We start from the raw sequence: 25,586 nt of genomic DNA, 5'->3' as shown, positions 1-25,586 counted from the left end.
GTTATTTTTAAATTACAGCAGTGAAGATCAAAATAAAGTGACTGTTCATTGTACTATCCAAATAGCCTATCTTTGTACAAAAAAACCTTTCATTTTCACAACTAAATTGACTAAAAGGCACTGTTACCTAGCAACATTCATTGTGTTTATGACCTTTCATCCAATCTGAGCTCACAGATGTGCTTCTCAAGCTAATAAACATACATCATACTGTCCCCGCCTGCTTTGATGAAATAGATAAGTTCTTAGAGCAGACTGTGAAATGTCCTTTCTAAAAAAAAAAAAAAAGAAAAAAAAAGATAATATAAAACCTACGAAAATGAAGGTACATTGAAAATTGTCTAAAAAGTCTGATTTATGAACTTGAAATCTCTCTGCAATCATTCTGGTGTCCCCTGCTAGTAAACCGAAAATTTGCTCAGCAAGTTGTGGTCTTGCACTCAAACATATTAGGTGTACAATTGATAGATTTTTTGCTATTAATGGACAATGGACTTACTGATTCTGACTCTTCCAAAAGCAAGGTATCCTAGAGAAACTTTAAAGAAAGAGGAGCTGGATTGAAAGCCAATAAGCTAAACTTATTGGGAAAACATTGTAATCTTTGTGTTTATAGGGCAATTGGAAAATAAAAGTACTATCTAAATACTGTTACCATCGTCTTTTTCAGTTTTAGATACCTTGCACAAATGCTTGGACTAAATTATAGTGCAGAAATAACACTAACGTCCATCTTTATTTTCTTTTCAATTTCATCCACACTTTATCTGTAATTAAATTGAATGCACTTTCTAACACTTTATACTAGCTGGAAACCGAAGATAAAATTCAGTTTTTCACCTTTTTGCACCATTTCTATAGACTTTATAGTCAGAACTTTTTTTTTTTTTTTTTTTAAATAAAAAACTTTTACAGAAGCAACTGAACCAGAATACCAGAATATAAAATCTGGCTTGTTCTACTGTAAACAACAGCTGGAGTAAAAGTCTTTCTGTTTCCAAGAGATGATGAACTAGAAATTCATTGATCAGAGATGATCAGTAAATACCATTTTTGCAAGCACCTTTTCTGGATAGAGCACTTCAAGAATTCTGTGAGTCAAATTCTGTTTGCAGGGTATGTGAAGTCTGTGCAGCTATCTCACATTTCTACAGTCGTATAAAAGCAGAATTTTGGTATTCATCCTTAAATCAGCCAAAGTCCAAGCACAGGATGCAGTACATAACAAGGACCTAACACAACCCATATGAGAAAAAAAAAAAATCATTTAGATGTTGCTGTGGGGTTTTTTTCCATTAGCATAAACAACTGTTTTACTAAATTCAGTTCCACAATGATGATGCAACTGTAATCAATTTTCACTAAAGAAAATTGTAGATGTAAATCTTCCAGACAACAGCAACATAAATTTATGACATTTATCACATGAAAGAGCTCGCATCTACCTGTACTCTTCTGTAGAACCTAGAGTTACAGAAATTCAAAATACCAAAAAAAATGAGCATTTTGCAAATTATTAATTTCATATAATTTTGATAATTAAACAGTTGTACTTAGCACTACTGTAAATCTGCTATGTTATATACTGACTATAAATTTCAATGCAAGATAGTGATTCCCATTTGTAATAAAAAGTTAAATGTCCAGGGATCAGTTCCAGGTCTTCTGACCAGTTTAATAAATGCAATTCTAGAAATCTTTTTCCACCATATAATACAGTCTAGTAATTTTGGATTCCTTGATATTTTGGAAGGTTGTTGATGTGATGTAGATCTGATATATGATTCTCAACAGTGAATTAAAATCAAATAAATATATATAACTTGTGCCTATCAATATCAGATATTTGTATTTGACATATAATCTTGCTTCTATAAAACTTCAGTGTAATTTCAGCCTCAATGAAGTCAACTTGTTTTCCACTTAGCATCTATACAGCCTCAAGAGGTGGCTGTAGACTACATTCATGCACAGATATGTACCCATATTTTTGTATTTATACAAATCTTTATATTTATTTTTCTCTTTATTTGTACGCTGGGGATATACACTTGGTCATAGTTGAAACAGTAGAGATCATATACTCTCCATATCATTGACACCCCAAGAATATTTTCATCAAAGCTTCAGATGATATATTCTGTCTTGTTTTCTTCTGTTGAAACCAACAGTCTAAAGCAACCATTGTAATACAGTGATGAAGATGGGAAAGAAAATACTTCCTCACTATATATATTACACTGAGATAATAAAATAAAAAAATATATTTGAAGCAGCAAATTAAGAAACTGAAAACAAAAACAGAGGTGATGAATATTGCTGTCATATTCCATAATCTCTTTTGTCCCCTTCATCACATCTAGCAAATAAAATTACCATTAGAAAAATACTTCATTGATAGCTTTTCTTCTTCTGTGCCAGAAGGCCATTAAAATAAAAAAGAAATTATAGTAGGAAATATAACATAAATCATTACCATTACTCATAAGATATCCAATGAAAATGACAAGCTACTTAATTATGACCTGTGTATTTGTGTAGCTGTTACAGAGTTTTTTTTCCATCACAGCAAAGTGTTGTATTCAGCATTTCTAGATCTTCCTCCACAAATTTATCAGTTCACTAGTAATCTTTATTTTGCACTTATGTATGTTTTCTAAATAAAATATTTGCACTTGTCCTAAACTAATTACAATTATTTAGTTTAAATCATTATGTTGATGTTCATTTCAAATTTGTATCTTGACTTCTGACAGGCTTACAGTCTCTTCCAATATAATGGCACTTGAGAATTTTCATCCTCTGCATCCCATCATTTGAATCATCCATGAAAATATCACACTGGACTGGACTTTGTATCTATCTATGAGGAAAGCCATCTGATGTGTCTCTTTGGTTCAGCAGCCTAAGCTTTAGTAAATATTGTTTGCATAAGTCTTGCAACTACTTGTTTAATCACCTTTTCAAGGTTTCAGTCAGGCCACAATACATTAGCCTCTTAATGGTTGTCATTAGCACATACACAAAGTTTCACTTTGTTAAGATTCATCATATCTATCACTATTCTTATATTCTCTGTTTTAATAAAAGAAATTCCACATGATTTTGAAAATAGAGGTTCAATAACAAATGAAACTAAGAGTAATATTCTTTTCCCACATAAAAGCTATGTTGAGTTTGCAATTGCTTTTGTGTATGATTACACTTTCTATTAAACTTAATAAAGAAAGATTAAAAAATAACCTTTAGGAGAAGACTAGAAAGTTTTACCCTTTATTCATAATAGCAGATATTCTATTAGCTTGAGATTGACTCCAGCCATACAAGACTGCTCACTTTCAGAGAAAAATTAACTTGTATTGAAACTATTTAAAATCTTGAATACATCTTTTATTAATGATAATAATATTTTGCATAATGTGCCTTGCTATGATGTTAAATTATGTAGCTTTTTATTAACAAATTATCATATCAGAAATGTACGAAACACCACCTACCGTAGGAGTGCAGGAAACACTATATTCAAATATTTCCTCTCTATCTTAATAATACAACAATAGAGAACAGTAAAAAATTCATGAGAGATGGGGCAAGTTGCACAGGAGTTTCATTCTTTAGCAGTTAAGTACTACTATTTTTGGAAAGGCAGAAGGGCAAAATTGTTTGAAAGAAGAAAGCGAATAGATAAGAACAGATGGAAAAGATTTTTTTCTATTTTTATTAAAAGAAATGAAATCATTAAGAAGTACTTTTAATGAAAGCTGAGTTAAATGTCATTCTAAAAAAATATTATAATCTGACGAGCATATAGTGATTTTGTGCCTTTATTTTAAAAATTTAGTTATTGCAATAGACAAATATGAGATAATATGAAATAAAAATACTGTCTATTCAATCAATTTCTTTCAGAAGATGGCTTAATGAAGAGATTTATTTAAAAAAAAAGCAACTTACTACAATCTTTAAGTTCAATACCTCTAGAAAATTATTTAAGAATTGATAGTCCATGAATAAGTGAAGAATATTACTGAAAAAACATATCAATAGATATGTTATATTAATCAATATCAATAGAAGCCCAATCTCAAAGATTTTTCAAGGCTATGATTCCTTTGCATGGAGAAAGGCAAAATGAATGTTGGAATTTTTTCCTCAGTAAGTCAAAAGTTTGGGTCACATTGAGCCCACTCTGACCACAGACCTCCTCATTTATTCCAGGCAAAGAAGATTACCTCTCCACTAGCAACAGCACAGCCATTCCACAGAATTTCAGAGGTGAACGCACAAGCAAGAAAATGAACAAGTTGTTGCAGTTCCAGGATGTGACCAATCCAGTATTTTCATGTGATCATAGTGCACTGACCCCTGATGATAAACTATACCTAAGCATCTTGTTGCTGAGTAATCCAAAACAGCTTTTGAGTACTTTTCCAGTCTTCTCTTAGACTTATGTCTCAAAACCATAACTTCTTAAGCAAGAGGCAGTTCCTCAGTTCTCTTGTCTGTATAGTAAATGAGGGTTCACTTTGGCTATACTTAAATTTTTGGAATGAGACATCATGTCACTCCCCATTCATCTGGAACCTGAATTCACATGAAAAATAAAAAAGAAAGAAAGGAGAGAAGATACAACCACCAAAAGCTGAGTTAAGATGCATACCCAGACATGGGATCCTAAATCTCTCACTTAAGAACTGAGACATATTTAGCTTTTGAATACTGTAACTATGGTTCACACTTTTGCAGAGAGTGTCAGTTATCCATCAGCAATACATAGAAATTGGGACCGTCTACATGACTTGAGATGATAAAGAAAGTGTTGAACATGAAAGGCACTTTTAAAAAATTGCATGTTTTATAACAACACCTAACCCTGATGTATACAAACCTATAGATTTTTAGACATAAAAAGCATATGTATAGTTAGAGTACTACTAAACTTCCTTGGTTTTCAAGGAAAAAAACATATTTTGCTGTAATAGGATAATAAATACTTAAAACATTCCAGAACAATAATAGTAACAAAGATTTTTTAACTTGCATAATACCAACAAGCAGATTTTTAAAAATATTTCCATAAACATCAGCATCGAAAGGAGAGATTACACAGAAGGATGGTATTGAAATCTATGTCTATATTTTTTGCCCTAATTTACAATATTATAATAATCCCAAATAGTAGTTCATCCACTTTTTTTGTTTGTTTGTTTTTGGCACTGAAATGTTGTAGCGGAAATGGCAGCTGTTAGTTATGAATCTATTCAGACACCTGATCCAAAACTGAATTAGTAGAACACTAATCAGAGTGCAAACCTACAGTTATGTGTCCTAATCACTCTTAAACAACTCACCCCTATAATTTACATACCTGGTATTAGCTTCTCTTGGATGGAATTCCCAATTTGAGAAATTCTATTTTATCTTCAATAAGCTTTTGAACTTCTCTACAAACTGTTAATCTTATTAAACATCTCTTCCTTAATCTTTGATATTAGCTCTTTGACAATTCAGTTCTTTCAGAAGTTTTTTGCATTATTTTTATTTCATTACTTTTGTCTTCTAGCTTCCTTTTTTTCAGTCATTCTCTCTTAAAGTTCTGAATCACACAGCTACAAAGGACTCATTAGAAACAAAAACGTAATTATTTATCTTTATTTCCATTTTTTAAAAAAGCTTAAGAACTAACGTATAATGTGTTAGAACATGAAGTTTTATCTATAATTGTAAACGGTCTAAGAGGTTTAAAGAAAAACAAGACAACCCACAGCTTGAAAAATAGCTTGCCATTATTATCTTCACATGAATAATGTCCATTTCTTATAATTCATGGTAATTTGTTGTTAGTATTCTGGATTTAGTGATTTAAACACATAAAATCTACAGCTTAAGTGACACATCAGTAAATGTCTCTCTAAAAAAAAGTCTATGTCTTCCAAGTGGCACATAAATCATGTGATATTGTAGTTTCTATAGTAACAAGTCCTTTTTTTTTCTCACCGAACAGCAGAGTAAATTACTGTACAATATATTCAAAACTTATTAGCTGCACTAACATTCTGGTATCTTCCATACAAATCTCCTTTTCAACAGAAAGAGAGAAGATTGCACCAACCAATGTCCAATTTTTGGACTAATCAAGCATTTTGAGTCTGCAGTGATAGAAGATATGACATAAAACTATGAAGCCCCTCAACTTTAAACTGTGAAGAAGTGCATGTTGCTATCACTAGCCTGTGGCAGGAGGGTTGGAACTTGGTGATCCTTTGGGTTCCTTCCAACCCAAGCGATTCTATGATTCTATGACAGCAGTATGCAGTAATCTGTACCACCATTTACTCAATGTTTGATGAATAGTTCTAATAACTGGCATAACAGTGTACCTTCCAGTATGTCATGCTGTAGACATGCTCTAAAAAGGCTGCAACATCAGGACTTCCATTTATAAATATGCAGGAAATGTAAGCTTTAACTCTAAGCACCCCTTTTTTTTGCATTCATTTTTCAGGGCCTAAAAATGTACAAATGGCCTCTTGAAAACTTAGTCCTTCACTTTCAAAAACTACAGGACTGCAAATAGCAGCTGTACTTGCTAATTTTGTCTTCTGAAAATAAAGCTGACTAAATACCTCCAAAGTATTATTGAGATTTAGTGATCTTCAAAAGCTTTTTCCATATATCTTTAATTCAGACACACACATTAATGTAAATGTGTGGTTTAATTCCATGGTGAATTCGGCCTGAAATATAGATTAACAAAATTGGAAACAGCTGTGCAAGAAACCACTTTCCTCTTCCATTTATAGTATTCTATCCCAATATAAACTCCACCATTTTAGTATAAAATGACACCCCCCCATCCACTTTCTCTTCTCATCCAGATGTTTATGGATTTTTCAGATAATCTCCAGTAAAATTACCAAAATCAACAAAAAGTCTTAACATGTAAATTCAACATATTGTTTCATGCTCATCATGGCCTTTTCTGCATCAGTGCCAATCCTCATTAGATTTCAGATGTACTTCGGTCGACACTGCTACAGAAAAGAACTCTGACTCATCATCTCTTTGTGGGCTGGGTTCTTATTTAATTTTTTTGTCTGATTCATGAGCTGTTTTTTTGAAATTCTAAAAACAGTCCATGAATTGCTTGAAAGATGAGAAAATTAATAACAATGATCCAATTTACTGTACACTGAATTGAACTGATTATCATGCAACATACCGATAGACTTTTTCGTAGCAAATAAGTTCTATAGACAGAGGTTTTGTTTCCCATCATACTGGACATGTCATTATACTGTAAAATAATCATTAAGCTCTTAGGCCAAGATCCAGCAAAGTGATTAAGCGCTTGATAGTTACAAGTTTATGCAAACTGTGAGGGGAAACTACAGAGGAATCAAATTATATTCTTTATTTTAGCTATAACTTAAACTTTTGCGATACGCATACTCTTAAATGTTTTAGTTTATTGTCTGTACATTTTAAGAGTACTACTATGTAAATTCATAATGCCTTGGTTTTTAGTAATCTATTTGCATGTTTATTTTTATGGAAATATTTGTCTAGTTTTAGACTGTCTAAAACATCGTGTTTTCCTCTGACAGGTCAACAGCTATATTCACCTCCAATTACTCATAACTGAAAACTTTTTTGTATGCTTGATTTGTCAGACTTTTGAACTAAATGAAATGCTGCATTTTTTTTTTTTTTCTAATAAATAGGTTACATGAGTCTCCAGTATAAGCTGATCAATCCATTTGCCTGTAGAAAGAATAATTAACTGAAGAAAATGAAGAGCTAGTTTGGGAATTTTCATTTTCAGCCAGTAGCAAACATATTGGTTTTATTCTAATGATTTCTGTAAACTAGGAACTTTCCTTAGTCGTAACCTCTCAATGCAGCAACTCTGTTTTAAATTATTTAAATGTGTTTGTTAAGTGGAATAGGTTACTGTAAGCAAAAGGAAGCATTCACTGTAGATAGACAGGCTCTGCAGCACTGTATGTTACCATGGCTAGCACTTAGGTGACTGTAGAGGAAATACAAAGTAACAGCTTGAAACAGTGATTGAACACCTGATGGGAAGGCAGGGCCCACCCAAAGGAGCTCAGGTGCATGCAATGCACTCAAGTGACTGGAAGGAGTGGAGCCAGGATCCACCCCTTCCCAGACCTCATTTAAGGGTTGGCAGTAGGGGTGAGATTATTTTGTTGAAGATCTCTGCTTATGAAAGGTTCTTCTAAAGGTAATTAGCTTTTTTTTCCTTTGCTTCTGTATTTGAGCTTGTTCTCATTTGCTGCAGTTGAAGATGTTGCTACCCTGCTTTTATTGCTGTGCTTTCTGTCATGTTATAGTGTTATACTGGCTAAGACTTGTAGTAAACCATAGAATGTAGAACTGAAGGGTTTATGACACTAGATTGAAGTTCAAACTAAAAAGCTGGTTAACCATGCTGATAAAGGAGTTATCTGCAGAAAATTACTATTGAATTTCTGAGAATGGAGAGTCCTGCAATTGTGGACACTGTTTTCCATTGCTTAATCTTACCTTATTAATCAATTATCTCAGCAAAATATTCAGGAAGATATAATTATACAAAAACTTGATAATTTTAAATAATTATCAATAATAAAAGTACTGTTTTTTTAAAAAAAAAAGCCACCAGGAAAGATCACCAATCTTTTTGCTTTAACCCTTAGGATTTCTATTAAAGAATGTGATCTTCCTGCTACAGTATCTACTTTTGTACTAGCTAGTGTGTTTGATGTAGAGCCTGTTCCTGAAGGAGCAAGTTGAGCATTACTGAGGTGTACTTACTAATCAGACTCTCAAGGGAAGATAACAGGATCACTGAGATATGACGCAGGGATGATAGCTTCTGAAGTGTTCAGTAAGCTCAGGACAGTTATTTCCTTTATTTCCCAGGCATAAATATTTGTGCTTTTTCTCCCAGGTTACTGAGGTATTTAAACATATGTGCTTAATGAGTTTTCTTGAAGGCATTAATTTATCTAACGTACCAGAATGGAGTCTGCCTCTGTTGCCTGATACAGGCTCACAGAGAGCGAGTTATGTTTATTCTGCAGCAGCGGTACATACCTTAAGATATTCTTACAATCTTATTTAGCTGATGATATGATTCAGAATTTTACTGTATTCATTTTCATAGGAACTGAACAGCTAAGAACAAATACCTAATTTGAAAACATGAATTTTACTTAGAATTTGGGAAGTGAAGTAAAAGATATTAGAGGCTAGCATAAAAACTTAGGAATTTTGGTTTCAATTATTGCTTTCTACATTGCTTCTGAAGGTTGATATCCCATGACAATGAATTCTGATAAGTTGGTCTAGCTGAATGTCTATTCTTATGCATTTAACTGTGTGTATAACAAACACAGCTGTGTCACAAGGGTGTGTAGTGATAGGACAAGGGGGAATGGTTTTAAACTGAGACACGGGAGGTTTATGTTAGATATTAGCAGCAAGTTTTTCACTCAGAGGGTGGTCAGGCACTGGAACAGGTTGGCCGAGGAGGTTGTGGATGCCCCATGCTTGGAGGCATTCAAGGCCAGGCTGGATTTGGCTCTGGGCAGCCTGGTCTAGTGGTTGGTTACTCTGCATATAGCAGTAGGGTTAAAACTAGATGATCATTGTGGCCTTTTTCAACCCAAGCCAATCTATGATATGATTCCATGAATACTCTGACAGATTTAAGAAAACTCTCATTCTATCTTCACTTCATGGGATATCTGTTCCTTACAGTAAAATCTTTGTTCAATACTGCAAGTCTTCTGCTAAGTAATGCGTACAGAAAATCTTTTCCTTTTTTCCTTAATAAAACAAATATTCAGTTAAAAGTATTATTCTCTATTCAGTTCTGTTTAACAGATTTCCTCCCATGGAGCCTCAGCAAATTACTCCAACAGCTTCCAAATTGGTAAATTAATACCTGATCCAATATTTGGCAATGTCTAATGAGATAAAATCATTAATCACTGCTTAGATATAAATGTATAGTAAGTAGATGTAGGTATATATGTATGTAAGACGTGGCACGTAAAACCTTCACAAGAGCAATAGATATGATAAAGATGAGGTGTGCAATTACACAGTATTAGAAGAAATGAAAAATAAATTTGAAAAGGCCCTTCAGGATTACTTCAGACAGAACTTAAAAAAAAAAAAAATACTGTACATCGTGTGGAATGAAGGCATGAACAGGTTATCTCTATTCTCAATGCTAATTTTAAATTTATTACTTCACATTTGTTTCATTACGTTTCACAAAGGTAAAGCCAATTGTTTTTTTTCTACTTGCGATCCCCCCATAAACATGAAGTTCTGAGTGTGAATAAGAGGGTTAGGGAATGTTTTTCTAAAATACACTATGAATAAGATTTCTGCTTAACAATTATTTGGTACAGAATTTCTTATCGCTATTAAATAATTCATATGGCAAGATCATCTAGAAGATATCAACATAAATAAGGATCATTTCTCACCATGTACTGTGCAAACTGCAGAAAATGCATGGTCTCCTACATAAAAAAAAAAAAAAAAAAAAAACAACAATAATTACGGGGAGCTATCTTGCTCAATTCTGGGGGCTTAATTTGCCTTAGGAAACTTTCTGCTTTTGTTTGAACAATGCCATTTTTACGATCTGCACAGGCCAAGCACCGAAAGGGCTTTTTTTGTGCATTCATCACATTGATCTATTTGAAAAATAAAACTAAGCATAGAAACAAACAGTGCTATACTTTATTCAAACTCTTAGAACAGTACTAACAGTCTGGAAAAAAAAAAATTCCTATCTCTTTCAGAATTCAGAAATTAGTGCATTCTACTTTTTCATCATTAAGGTATTTTGAAAGTAGCACAAAAACACTCCTGGGTTGTGTATAATTCTCGGTACAAATCAACTGTTTTCTGGAAGTGCAGAAAAAAAAATGAAGCAAGCTTAAATTTTATTTTTGTTTGAATGCGCAATTAATTTCATTGAAAGACAAATATACCTAAAACCAAGAAGCAGTAATACTAACAAAAGGAAAGACAGACAAAACTGAAGGAATTCAAAAAGACAATGTATATGAATAGTAAAAACTTGCAATCTGCTAAATAAATTCTTGAGTTTTTTTATCTGTTCCTAACTGTTCCCTTGTAAACACAGTTACCGTTATAAACTTAGTTTCATCAATTCACCAAATTTAATCCAAAATCTGCAAGTACTTGAGGAGTACTTAGACATTCACATACTTATTCTCAATGTTTTAGTGCATATCAGTCTATTCAGTTTGATATATGTATACCTTTTCTATTATATCATGTATTTTCAAACACTTGAAGCACACATGCTTCACAGTGAATGTCCTCCTGCAAGTATTACCAGTTTTACTCAAGAACTGAAGCCAAATAATTTTAGGTAAGATTTTAAAGGCAATTGAAGGAGAATGTTTAAAGACTTTTTTCAATATTACAGATCTATTTTAAAAAATAACACATACTTTAGAGTCTCAGAAATATTTTTCTATTAAGAATTCTTCCACAGCTGCACAATTTCTCAATTTTTTTCTTTAGTAAAAACTTTAATGATGTCCATCAGATCTAATTGAATCAGCCATTTTTCAGGCCAGAAATTCATTGTTACATACTTTAATTTTCAGTGTGTGAAAAACTGTGTTTATTGTAAAGGCAAAGATCAGCAGTTTTTATAATTCCATCTGGTATTATTGTATCTCTCAAAATCTAAGTAGAGTTAGGCTGGATGACAGAATCAGAGGATTACAGAATTGTTTGATTTGGAAGAGACTTTCAAAGATCATCTTTAAAGGTCCGGTTCTTCTGCAATTAACAGGACACCTACAGCTAAATCAGTTTGCTCAAAGTCTGATCCAGCCTGACTTTGAATGTCTTCAGGATGGGGCATCTACCACTTTTATCAGCAACATGCTTGAGTGTTCACTGCCATTATCATAAAACCTTTTTCCTTATATTCAATCTAAATCTCCCCTCTCTGATTTTGAAACTGCTTTCCCCTGTGCTATCGCAACAGACCCTGATTGTCTGTTCATGTTTTTTTTCTAATGGCCTTTCAGTGCCTAAAGAGGAGGCTATTGTCAGGCCACTCTTCTTCTTGATGCAGACCAGGACATAGTCAACTTTTTGGGCAACAATGGCACATTACTGGCTCATGTCAACTTTGACATCCACCAATGTTCCCGAGCCTTCTCTAGCAAGGCTGTGCTCAATCCTTTTGTCTTCCAGCTTAAACTTGCATTTGTTGAACCTCATGAGGTTCTCCTCTACCCACTGCTCTTGCCTGTCTCGGTCTCTCTAAGTGGCATCTAGATTTCCATCCAGATACTGAAAGAATAATAAATGTTTCAGTATCATCTTGCAACCAGTTTCTCATTCTGTCAAATTGTACCTCTTCAATTTGGAGAGGATGTTGTGGGGGACTATGCCAAAGGCATATTGAAGTGCAGACAGATGACATTAGTGGCTCTTTCCTGGTCCACAGATGCAGTTGTGCTGTCATAGAAGGCCAGTAAGTTGGTCGGGCAGGATTTGTCCTTGCTGAAGCTATGCTGGTCATCTTGTTTCACCTCCCTCACTTCATATGCCTTAGCGTAACTTCCAGGGAGATTTGTTCCATGATTTACTCCAACACAGAGGTGAGTCTTAGGATCATCATATGCTTACTGGCAACATAGTCATACTGACCAAAAAGAGGAGTCAATTTTTCCAGTTGATATTCTATCCTTCACATTTAATGCCACATTCTATGTCAAATTATTCAGAACAATATAAGAACTGCAGAACATGATACTGGATGACACTCATTGCTTGATTTTATTTACTCTTTGTTGATCACAAGAGTGGTTGAGTGGAGTTGCTTGTCATCAACAAAGACATCATGATTTCCTGATTGCTTTACAATTAGAAATAAAGTGTAAAAGAAAAAAAAAGTATATGTAACATTCTAATGTGGTGTTTTAATTTAAATTGTTTATTTTATTACAGTACAAGAGAAAACATTTTCCTATCAGTATTTATGTAAGAATAGGAAAAAAAGTTGTACAAAACCTTCAGAGAAGCATTTATAAGCAGGTGGAGAGCAAACAAATTACAACCTAAGATAGGCAACATTAAGGAGGTCTTCTCAGAATCACAGTTTGTTACATAGGTACGTATGTTTTACCTTTTTTTCTTTGACCTTTTCTAGAGCTTCTATAATTAAAGAAACATTTTTCATATGGCAAGCATTGTACTTAACACTACCGGTGTCCTTAGGGGATTTTTACATACACTGGGAAAAATAGTAACAATTAGGTTTTTCTTAATTTTTAGGAAATGCTATATTTAGAGCAAATGAAAACAATGGATTTGTTAGATTAATTTTCTAGAATAGATGCATGAGGATACTGCCTGGTGTATATCTGAACAATAATAGCTGCTATTTGGTGAAATAGAACAATTGCACATAATGATTGTTCTGAAGGTTAAATCATGCTGAAGAGAACAAGAACTTTAAACACTTATAAAATTGCAGATATGCTAAATTAATCTATCTGATCTTAACATTGATAGCTAACGGTAGCAAAGTAACAGAATAATATTTGTATAGGTCTCTCAATGCTCTTCAGCGTAGTGTGCTGGTAAAACATAAAAACTATTTGAATAATTCAATGCAAGTTTATAACTTGCATTGAATGTGCCTTCTGTGATAGTCTGAAGTACTGTTTTCATTAGGTGCAATGCATTCTGCTCACATCATAGGATAAATCTTGGAAGACCAGAAAGAACTGTTCACAGTGATAATTAGAGTGGGTTTGAGATTGGAAACTAATGTATAGTAAGTAACTGAGGCCTAAGACCTAGTATCAGAACAGAATTCCTTATAATAAAATGAAACATATGCCTACCAGATTTAGAACTTTACAAAATTTCATCTTTTCCTTGCAGTTTTCAATGGCAGAAATAATGAGCATTGACTTATGCCACAAGTAAATAACTTATTTTCACTACTGAGGTAAAGAAAAATTCCCAGAACTTCTTAAGTCTTTGAATATATAAAGGAGAATGAAGTGCTTATTGACTGGAAAGATTAGTCTAGCATGTGATACCAAATTTATGACAGCAAATTAGAGGTCCATATTGGTTTTAAACTTTAAACATTTCGTGCAGAATATGGGCATTAAAACATAATACTGAGTATGAAATTCCGTTTCATATAATAATTAACAGTTGATCACTCCAAAAATATATACATTTAAACAAGATATAAACACGTGCTATGCTTCACATTTTTTTAATTGAAATACAGATTATGAATCTAAGTTTTACTTTAACTTATACTTAAAGAGGTTTAATTTAAGGAATCTGAGATCATGGATAACTACGGTTTTATCCAATGTAGTGGTAATTTATTCTTAAAATGAAATATTGAAATAGGCATAAACCTGAAAAAACTCAGTTGAAATTTCTGGCCAGATTTGCAGAGGCTAGTAATGGTTTAGTTATGGTTTACTAATGGTTAGTAATGACTTATCTCTTTATCTTGTAAATGTTGCATTGTTGAAATTATCACCTAGCATCTAATTAATAGGTGTATTGCTACAGAACTTTGCTTTGTAACTTAGAATCAAGTAAGGAATATTGACTGTTGCATATTGTACTGAAACGATTGGTTTAATTATCCATCTGTAATGTCTGCAATTGCTTTATGACAAAATAACATAAAAATTGTTATGGATGAGCAAGATATGCTAATGTTTTTTGAGTAGATTTATTTTGTTTTATGTAATGAATCTGATGACAAAAATCAGAATGTTTTGTTAAAACCATCACTTAGCTCAAGTTCTCATTGGCTTCCTCTAGCCAAAGAATTTTTTATTGCTGCTAAAATTTCTGAGGCCTTAGTAATGCAGGCATTTTACAACTGTTGGATTAAACTGGTTTGGTGCAATAGAAAAAATAATGGAGTTATTACTTTATTGATTCTGACCATATTCTGGTAACATGCAAGCTTTTATTGCAAACTTTCAGTCATGTTATACCTTCATATGTTCTGTTTGTTTCTTGCTTCAGAACAAGCATGGATTTATTTCAGGATTTACTGAACAACGGTAAACAAAGTAGTTATTAATTAGGAGGGCATCTCTTATCTCCTTGTCAGTTACCTACTCTTTCCTGACATAAAAATATAGTTTATCTAAGAAAAAACAAGTTTCAAGTAGTTGAACTGTATTCATAGGTTGAATAATTATATTATATGTAAGGTAAGAGCTACTTCTTACTGAAACTGTCACATGTATCTTGATTAAAAGTAGATAAATGTCTTTTCTTACTTATTTTAATCCAGAAAAGGTCTATTTTCATGTGAAAGATAATCTTTTTAAAAAATACTTGTTTTCTGATAATTCCTTATGATGTTGGGGAATTATGATAGCCCTTACAAAATCCTCTTATTTTCCAGATGGTGGTATAATTTTAAAATTCTACTTTGTAGTAGCTTTGCTTGGAAAAGCACAGACCTCAACAGTGTTTGTTTTCTTTATACTTTATACTCTGAGTATTCTCCAGGAGACTTATATTTAGGTCTTTCTTTACTTTATATGATTGTGATGCTAATTACTACTGAACATGAACATCCTCTATATAACAAGAAAATTATGTATAAAATTTCCCTAAGCTACACTGTCAACTTCATAAAAAAAATATTTGAAATCCAAATCTAAAATACTAGAGAAATTTTCTGGAAACACGCATTTTATTCTGGAAAAAAAGCATTCTTAATTTTAAAAATGACAATTTTTACCTAAACCATGTCACATTTGTGACAAGACACAAACTGCTCTTCTCATTTTGGCAGCTTGCTACTTATTGAAGCATATAAATATCAATAAAAGACATTAAATGAATTTTAGGCAAACCATATCATTATTTTGTTATTCAAACTTTAAAAAAAAAAAAAAAAAAAACAGCATAAACCAAAGATGAAAATGATACCTAGTTAATTTATGACTTCCCCACTGTACTTCTGAAAATATTTTGTATTGCTTCTCTTCCGTAGTATTTACAGTCAAACACATTAATTTCTCTGCACTGGAAAAAAAAAAAATATTTCCATTTTGACAGTGCATAAGCACATGAAGTTTTACGATTTTCCTATTTGTTAAACTATCTTTTTACCTATTTTGAACTGCATGTGTGTAGGGCATCTTCTATAGGTGGGTGAGAAGCATAGACGAGAGAATAACGTGGGTGATACTTACATCCTTTCACATGAGTTTGCTAGACTAGATGATTGTATCTGTCATTCAAGAACTTCCATCTAGAAGAGGAACAGATTGAATAGTTAGCTTCAGATGTCGTAAAGAACAAAATTACTAGTTACTGTGCTCTGAGATAGGTGGGATGTTATGTCATCTCATTATTATAATATTTGGAAAATTTGGATATTTTTTTTAGACTTTCATGAACAATCCATCAGCACTAGTATTCTGGTGTTTTGTTCTCCCTCAGTGCAATTTACTATGTGCAAGGCACTTCAAGAAAATATTTTGTAGCTTTTTCAGAACAATAATTAATACTTTTAGTAATTTAGGAATGTAAATATCAATGTTATAAATATTCTAAAACTCCTGCTCTAGAACAATCCTTATAGTTATATCCAAATGAACTAAAAAAATGTTACGAATATCTTAGTTGGAGATGAAGTACAATAAGTAAAACCAGAGTTACTGAAATGTAGTACTTCCAAGACATCTTACCTTAATACAAAAGGTCTGATAGTCAAGAAGCTAGGGAACAGCTATATAAGCCACTGAATAGTCCGAATAAAGGCACGCAGTTCCATTACAGATCAAGCGTTGCACTAAGAATTCTGATGTAGATCAGCAAAACATTATTTGTTTCCCTAAGCAGTGGATCTAACGTTTTATTCTGCTTAGAATATTTATGTATACTATCTAACTCATGGTGTACAGTAAAGGATCAATTTTAATTTTGCTTGGTGTTACTACCAACAGTGACATGAGAAAATTATCACTGACTCAGGTAGCAGTACGTAGCACCTTGAAGTGGCTTGTACTGTTACTGGCATGAATATCATAGCTTAGATACATGCATATAAAGCGATGTGAAATCAGAAATATCCTTTATATGTGTGTATATATATATATATGCATATATATGCACTGGAATGGGCTGCCCAGGGAGGTGGTGGAATCCCCTTCCCTGGAGGTGTTCAAGGAGCGTTTGGATGTTGTGTTGAGGGATATGGTTTAGCGAGAACCATTGTTGATAGGTGGATGGTTGGGCTGGATGATCTTATAGGTCTTTTCCAACCTTAGTGATTCTGTGATATATAGAGTATGTCGTAATATCTATACTTAATACACATACCCATATTTCTAAGCAAATGCTCACTTGAATTTCTCGGTTATTTGAAATGTACATATGTACAATTCTTTTGTTCTAGTATGAAACAGTAAATACACTAATATCCTTGGTGCCCACAGCATTTTTCCAAATAGAACATCTTTTTTGAGTAGGAAAAATAAACCTAAAATAATGAGCATGAAGAACACAGTCCTTTGTTATTACCCTGCATTCTCATAAGTTTTGTGCACATCTGACAGAAATAGTTCTCAAGGAGCAATTTATTGTCAAGAACGCATGGCATGGCAGGAAGGGACCTTGAGAGGAGGGCCAGTGCAAGCCTTGTGAAGTTCCACAAGGCCAAGCACAAGGCGCTGCACTGGGGTTGGGATGAACCCAAACATAGATACAGACTGGACAGAGAATGAATTGAGTACAACCCTGAAGAGAAGGCCTTGGAAAAACTTCCTGGAAAGAGAAATCTGGATTTCCTTAACATTTAGGTTATCAATTCAGCCTATTTTAAGAAAAGTATTACAAACACAAAGCCTAGAACATGCATGAAGCAGAAAAAGAAAGACTCAATAGCATTGACTGCCAAACCTTTTCTCAAAATCTCATTTTGAGAGGCAGGGGAGATCATAGTGCTCTACAAATCTGCTGTTATAAAATGTCAAGAATATAGAAACTAGCTGAAGCATGTGTCTCAAAGTGGGTGGAAAGGATGCCCTGATGCAAGATGAGCAACAGTTACTGCTAGGGCTGTTGTTCTTGGTTAGAGTAAACCAAGTCTTCCTGAGTGGCATGAACTTTTACTGATTCCATACATTTAGAAAATAATGCTCCTGTGCATAAGAAAAAGTACATTACGCTTGAATGAGTGCGTAGAGCTGATTTGAACAGAAATTGTATAGAAGTGTGAACAACGATCATCTAAATTGATTAGATGGACATGATTTGCATCCACTTACTGTTAAGTTAAATAATTAAAGAGCTAAATTAAGATTCGACATGATTTTACTTTAAAAACTAAGCAGTTGGATTACTATCTCATTAGATAAATGTTCATGTCATGTACAATTCAACAGTAAGATTGGAAACAGCAATAAGAAGAAAACATTCTAAAGCTCAAATTATCATTGCCTAATATAAAACTTAAGAACTCAGACTCTCTCTCTCTGCTTGTTAAATGTTCTAATTGTTGTTTACTCATATTACTGCAAAGCTTGCTTGTTGTTATTGATTTTGTTTTTGAGAATTTCTTTGCATTTTGTGCCTATTGTGTTTTTTATTGTGCATTTTAATGCAAATGTGTTTCTAAGAAATGATTCTGTATTACCATGGGATTTTATTTAATTACGTATTTTTCTTAACAACTTTGCGTCTCAAATCTACTCTGTGACTAAACAGACCTCTGTATCACACTTGGCTAAGTTACAAGATTATACTTGTTGATGAATGCACTTGAGTGCATCTAAATAATGTACCAACACAGATAAGACCTGTTCTGATTTAAATTTACACAATCTAAAAACATTCACATTGATGTATATGGATAATAAGCATACTACATAAATTAAGGAAAGTACCAACAAGTGAGAGAGTAGTCTATGGAATCTAACCTTCTGTGCAATCTTAAATCCTGCTTCTGGAAACTACTCAGTGATGACAGAATTCTGCATTCATGCAGAATCCTGTAGATTTTTTTGTGTTTGGGAAGACCAACAACTTAGCCTAAACTTCTTTTTACTGCTTAAAATGATACTCAACTCTTTGCTTGTTTTCATTAATCCACTTTGCTTTTAGTAGCAATCTTTATAACATGGATTATTAAAGGTAGAGGAAAAAAAATACTCCTTCAAAGAAAAGCAACAGATAATTGCATGAACATTGCTGAATATATGTGAAGATGCTACACCAAAGATGGAAGATGCATTTCCTAGACCTTTGAAAATAACTCATAGGGGACATAAAGTAATTAGAAATCATATTGCTATGATAAAAACAGGCAAGTGCACATCCTTTGACAGACTGCATGGACATATCTATTGAGATAGTTTTGAAAAGAGAAAACATTCTCTTAAATCCAGCTACTAATCCATGAACAGCCAAACCAATACCTACAGACATCTAAGCATATCTAGACTATTAGCTGTGAACTTTTTTCACCAGAAGTAATAGTGTTTACCTTGCCATCTCAAGACCTTATGGCAGGAATATTAATGAAACTAGGGCAGTAGTGAATTCTGTTTTGGATATGGAGAAAATGGAGCAACAGAATTAGCTCTCAAAAACATCTTTTTACTGCTTGCTTCCTAAATCACAAAGACCTACTTTTTGCTAGTTTTGCATAGGAAATGTAAATTGTTTTTGATTCTTACTATCTCAGCATATCCCTTGATGTTAAAAGGTATAGAGAAGTTGATCAATGGCTGTAAAGGATGTAATGTACTGTTCGTGCACTTCAAAAAAATATTCTGAATTGAGAAACAATTTACTTTATATACTTTGTATACTTTATATACACTGGGCAGTACCCTTTCCCAAGTATAAGTATAAGAGAGAATTATATTAACAGTTTTGAGGCTCTCTTTCACATTTCCTTAGTTTTTAGAACTTAAATTGATTTTGGTTTACTTTCAGAAAAAGTATGTCCTAATGATCAGTTAAGGGGAGCTATTTAAAGAGCAGAACATAATACTGCTAGTGGTGAAATGAGAACAACTGGATATTTGAACCAAACCAACCATGGGGATGCTGTATCAACCATCTGCAATTTGCTCTGGAAAAACTGACCCAAAAGTTCAGTTAAAATAAAAGAACTATGGCAGTTCATCATTAAGAATTTTAAGTATTCATCATCCTATTTTGACTCTACCTTTCTTGAAGTTAGTTACTAAATATAAACTTACCTATTGATGAAATGGTTCCTTTAGCATGAGAAAGATGTTTTAGCACAGGCGCTAGCTTAATGTTTGTGTACTGTTGTAATAACTATTTCAAAAAACAGGCTTCTATTAGAGTCTAGATGGAGTTCACTAACACATTTATTAAAAGCCACTACTGGTTACTTGAATCATCAGTTGAAAAAAGTAGTATTGTGCACAATATCAACTGTAAGTATACTTGGTTAAAACGTACTTAAATCAAAGGCACTTTTAAATATAAGAAATCTAGCTCCTATAATCCAATGTTTTATATTTTTACACTGATCTTTCCTAAAATGTTGTGATCTACAATACTATTTTTTCATCGAATACCCACTATCAACTTGTATTTATTTCTTTTTATATCATTTGTTGCAGATCTTTAGTATTGAATAATTCTGGTTCCAAATTACTTTTGCTTGATTAAATTTTCTCCTGCAGCCTGGCTGTCTCTACCTGATGTGTCTGACTCAGTAGCTGGGAAAGAAGTGTCTTCTATCAATCAATGACAGAAAGTGCTGAATCTGAAGATGCTGACTGTGTGCCATGTAGGGCAGGCAGACTGCTGATAGCAGTCAAGGGAAGTTTAAAAAAAAAAAATTCTATGAGTGTTAAATGCCTTTCTAAAAGTTTTCAAAAGATTGACCAGGAAGTAGAATATATGCTCCTCAAAAGAGCAACCATATGAATAACTAAAGAATAGAACTTACAGAACAAAATTAAAAATTTCATTACCACTTACTAGGAGCTGAATATTCTATTAAAAAGTTTCATGATGCCTTCTCAATATTGTATGACAAATAACATTTAAATTATTCCACAGTGAACTGAACAGACATTAAATAAACACTACAACAACTGTTTAAGAGCTTTTAAAAAGAGATGAGTGTTTATAGTGATATGTAACTTTAGTAACAATTTTAGAGGTTACAACCAATTTCCATGGTGAACAGTGTTATCCATTGCTATGAGACTGTGCATATTATTCAACTTCATTGTCTAGTAACTAGCTTACATGTAGGATATGTGCAGAATGTCCTTTATAATAAAGCTATTATATGCCTTTACTAGCATGTTTAATTAAATATGTTAAACACATCCTGTCACAAAATATGAAGCTTTCATTCAATTGAAAGCCTGTAATTGTTCTGGTTAGGAGTGGGAATTCACATCAGTTTAGTGTCTTTCCTTTCCCAGTAAGGAATGAAGTTTTCTCTTAATATGAAAAAGTTACCTATACAAAGTAACTGATACTAGGAATTGCCATTCTAAGTATTGATCTTAGTTCTATTTTGAGATTCTTCTTTTTAAGCCATATTTCTAAAAATACTGGCTTCTTAATAAAATCTAGGGAGCTCCCTCATCAGAGAAGGGTTTGGCAAGGCCAAAACTACACAGGTAGTGCCAACAGAAAAAAGCCCTGTAGAAGAATAGGAACTGATTTTCTGTAAAGCCAATTGATTTGATAATTGTAGCTCATATTGGCAGACAAATTCAAGATGTCATTTAGCAGTGCTTTGTCAAGGTTAATGAATCTGCTTGTCTTTGGCTAGTATGAGCAACCTCACCATGGATCACAATTAGCTTCTCACAATCCTCTGTTGTTTGCACTGCACAGAGCAATGTACCATTTCATAGATACAAAACCACCTATTTTATGTTCTGCTCTATACAATGGAACTTTAATGTACTCTTGACAAATGGGCTGCACTGAGTTTCTAACATGCAAACTCAGAGTTTCTAAACAAAAAATTTATTTAGGCAGCAGAAGGCCCACAGGCCAAAAGCTGATAAAGAGTTCTGATGCAGAGATTTAAGCTGAGCATTATTTTCCTTGTGTTAGTTTGTGTTCTGTTCAGGATCATTGTAGATTTTCATAATAGGACTGTGGAGTTCCAGATGAATCATTTTGCTCTGCTCATGATCTAATTCCATGATTTTTGTATTCTTTAATTAAAATTGTAATCCATGCTTTTATTTAAGTATATTCCATCTACACGGTTTTCTGATGGAGTAATCGCTGTTGAGTAGAAGAATCTGACACTTTCACTTTCTGGGTAACATTCTTTAAAAATATGCACAAAACTAGCTAACTATCTTCCCCCCATTTTAAAATTAAGTAAATTATAATAATAAAAAACTTTAAAACCTCAGAACTGAATTTTTGCTTGTTTCTAGAAACAATAAATTTTAATATAAAAATCAATGTTACTATGTTCTCATATACAGAAATTACTGGAGTGTTCTGTTTATAGGCTTATATTTTTGATCAAATACTTAGATGTTCATTAGATTTTTTCCTTGCATATTTTATCCCAGTTCTCTACAAAACATATTTCATTTTTAAACATGTTCACAGGAACCATACATAAAATCATCAAAAGTTGGTTGGGGGAATCAAAGAGGACTTAACCTGACCTTTGTGTTGAAATATTTCTAGCTTTTATTTTATAATCACAAGAGTCAATGATGATAAAATTAATATCATGAAGGAACAATCTTGCAAATCACTGGGTCACTTCTAGGTGATACTACTAATATTCTAAACTCTTCCTTTGTTACATAAGTTCATATTGCACTTTCTGAAAGATATTACAGATCCATAGTATGGATTGATCAAGAAGGATTATCAGATATGGTGAAATATGGAACCTTATAGTTCATAATTAGAAATATCTTTAATTGTGGTCTTTGTCGAACTTCAGTGTTGATTTATTTCTCCTGATATTAGCTTAGCCACTGAAGGCTTTGGTAATATGTTTTAAACAAAACAAAAATAATTATCCTAAAATATGTGACATAAAAATGTAGCAATTCATGCTGGCTGCAACTTCTGTCACAAATTACTGTGTTTCACAATTTGATGTAGCAAGTAAGTGAACAAATACAATTAAAAATAGAATAACATGCTTTAAAATGCATTTATTCATTTGTTTGACAAGTATAATTTTGTTATGATAGTACTTCATAGTATACATATAAATGTTTAACAGTGCATTCGACAAAAGTAATGTAGTTTAATGCAAAATTTCATTAAAATACAATTACAGCATCTTCATCTGAAATATTTCTATATTTCTGAAGTATGCAAGTATATAGATGAGTAAGCAATGAATTAAGAATTTACCAAAATAATGAGAAATACATATTGCACATGAAAAAAAAATATCAAAACTCATTTATCTTTCCACCCACCACTGGGATAACTTGTTCATTCAATTTTAAGATTAGAATTTGTTCCATATGTTCCCTGCATTATTTATAATCTTCTGAACTAAAATGCTGCTAGTAGTTCCTCTCTCCTAGTGTGAAATCATTGCTAAAATGAACACGTTAAGCACAGAAGACAGGCTGAAAAATACCAGTAAATCCTTTGTGGACAGTGAGCTTTTTTGGTTTTTTTTTGGTTTTTCTTATCAAACTTTTTCTAATAGTAGGAAGAGAATGGGACTGCTAAAGTTTTCTCAGGGTAGGTCTGAAAACATGACCGTTTTAGCCTTCTCTGAAAATTCATCACTTTCAGTTGGAAAAGGGTGCAAAATAAAGTGGCAGAAAGCAGGCACAGATATTGGAGAAAACACATTCTGTGTTCAAATAGAAATGTTTGGAAGAAAAAATGTTGAAACAGTCTTTTTTAAGAAATGTCTACAATATATTGTCATCGTTACTCAAACTACAGAACATTCCTAGAGCAGAGGTAGGGGATTTTAAGATGAGAGGATAAATGAACCTTTCAAAATGTTTAAGTAAGATTAAAACCTGGAGAAAAAAAAAAAAAAAGCTGTGTCAGTTAATAAAAAATATTTTTTTTCTTCCATGTTCTCCAGTAAGCACCAAACTATGGTTTCACGTCCTTGAAAAACTCTGAATATAGAAATTTCTGCTGGAGCAATTCGAATGAATGTCGAATTAGCATGAGTAGTTTAACCGCTTATTGAGTTAGACATACCAATTTAAATGCAACAAGGATAAATATAGGACAGCAAATAATTTTCATTTAGACAGTTGTATTAACTGGTAACACAGGTTAGCTCACGCTTATCTTCCAGTATGTTCTTAGGGAAAAGTGAGAATTGCGATACACAGACAAGAGTGTGTAGTGTGTATTGGTACACATAAGTAGAAGAAAAGTACGCATTTTGCAATAAGTGTTAAATAATTAATTAACACGATTACCTCTGACTCAAATATTCTTCAAATTTAGGTCAGAGCTCTTGGGCTCCAGTACTAAAGGAATGGCATAGGATTTGCTCAATGCCTACAAACACTGGGCAGTTTATGTTGAACTACCATTTTTTTTGTAGTCCAGACCTGAAATTCAGTACCAGAAACAGGTTTTGGTTTAATTCAGAAATTCCTAGTTTATTTAAAGCTCTAATATTCCTCCAAAATGCATTTCTTAGCATGTTGCTTGGATTCATTCATGGAAAGACTTAACTATTCTCTTAAGTCCAACTTCATGCCATCTGAAGATAGTGACTGGGGAAAAAAACAGTTATTTACATAAATTTGTTCGGCCACTTTTATGCACAGTTCCATTTTAAACTGTATTGATTTCTATCACCTCTGCTAGGTTTCCTTCAGCTAATTCAATTAAGTAAAAAAAAAAAACAAACACTGACAACTAGACTTTCACAAAGGAACAAAATTATTGATCAACATATTTTAATAGTGCTTGTATTCACTGGAAGAAGTAAATGGCAGTTTGAACGTGTTCTTTACTCTAGAAGTTACTGTGATAAGAAAAATGACATTATCTAGAGCTATTACACGAGTGGTGCAAACTGCGCTTCTTATCCAGTTCCCATTAATGTCAAAAGCAATGTTGATATCACTGTCACAAGGTCAATTCTTTCAGGGGAAAGCCTGGTCCTTCCCAAATCAGCTGAAAATACAATGCAGTCAGAATATTTTACCCTTCTTTAAAGGTACTGTTGACTAAAGGAATTTTCTTAAAATAGTTCACAACAGTTTCATGGTTTGGCTTTTTTACAATATAGCATCTCCCCTGTTCATTTCCTCTTGAAACAGGGTAAGCTTCAAAAGTGAAGGACTGCAAATACGTGTCACAGTAACCAGGTAAGAACTTGAAGCTACTCTGTTCTGCACCCAGAAAAACATTGTCTAATATGTGTTTTGTTTTTAGGCCAGAAAGAAATGGAGGGGAGGACGTTGTTCCTAAAAGGCATGAGAAAACTCAAGTCAATGAATAGACCTTGGGCAAAGAGGAGGTAGGATGGAGCATAAAACAGTGTACTTACATCTTAA

At 33.0% G+C, this 25,586-nt stretch overlaps 1 long non-coding RNA gene across 1 annotated transcript; it reads left to right on the top strand.

Moving 5' to 3' along the window:
• The first annotated feature begins 8,164 nt into the window (after positions 1-8,164).
• Positions 8,165-22,416, top strand: LOC116229046 (uncharacterized). Its single transcript, XR_004166933.2, has 4 exons — positions 8,165-8,248; positions 12,527-12,680; positions 13,030-13,192; positions 20,760-22,416. It is a non-coding gene; the product is annotated as an uncharacterized LOC116229046 (long non-coding RNA).
• Positions 22,417-25,586: the final 3,170 nt, after the last annotated feature.

The sequence above is a fragment of the Phasianus colchicus genome, chromosome 5 (genome assembly GCF_987193195.1).
Source record: "Phasianus colchicus chromosome 5, bPhaCol1.hap1.1, whole genome shotgun sequence".
NCBI classification, from domain to species: Eukaryota; Metazoa; Chordata; class Aves; order Galliformes; family Phasianidae; genus Phasianus; species Phasianus colchicus.
Note: the sequence above shows the minus strand (reverse complement) of the source record. Positions and strands in the feature narration are given on the sequence as shown.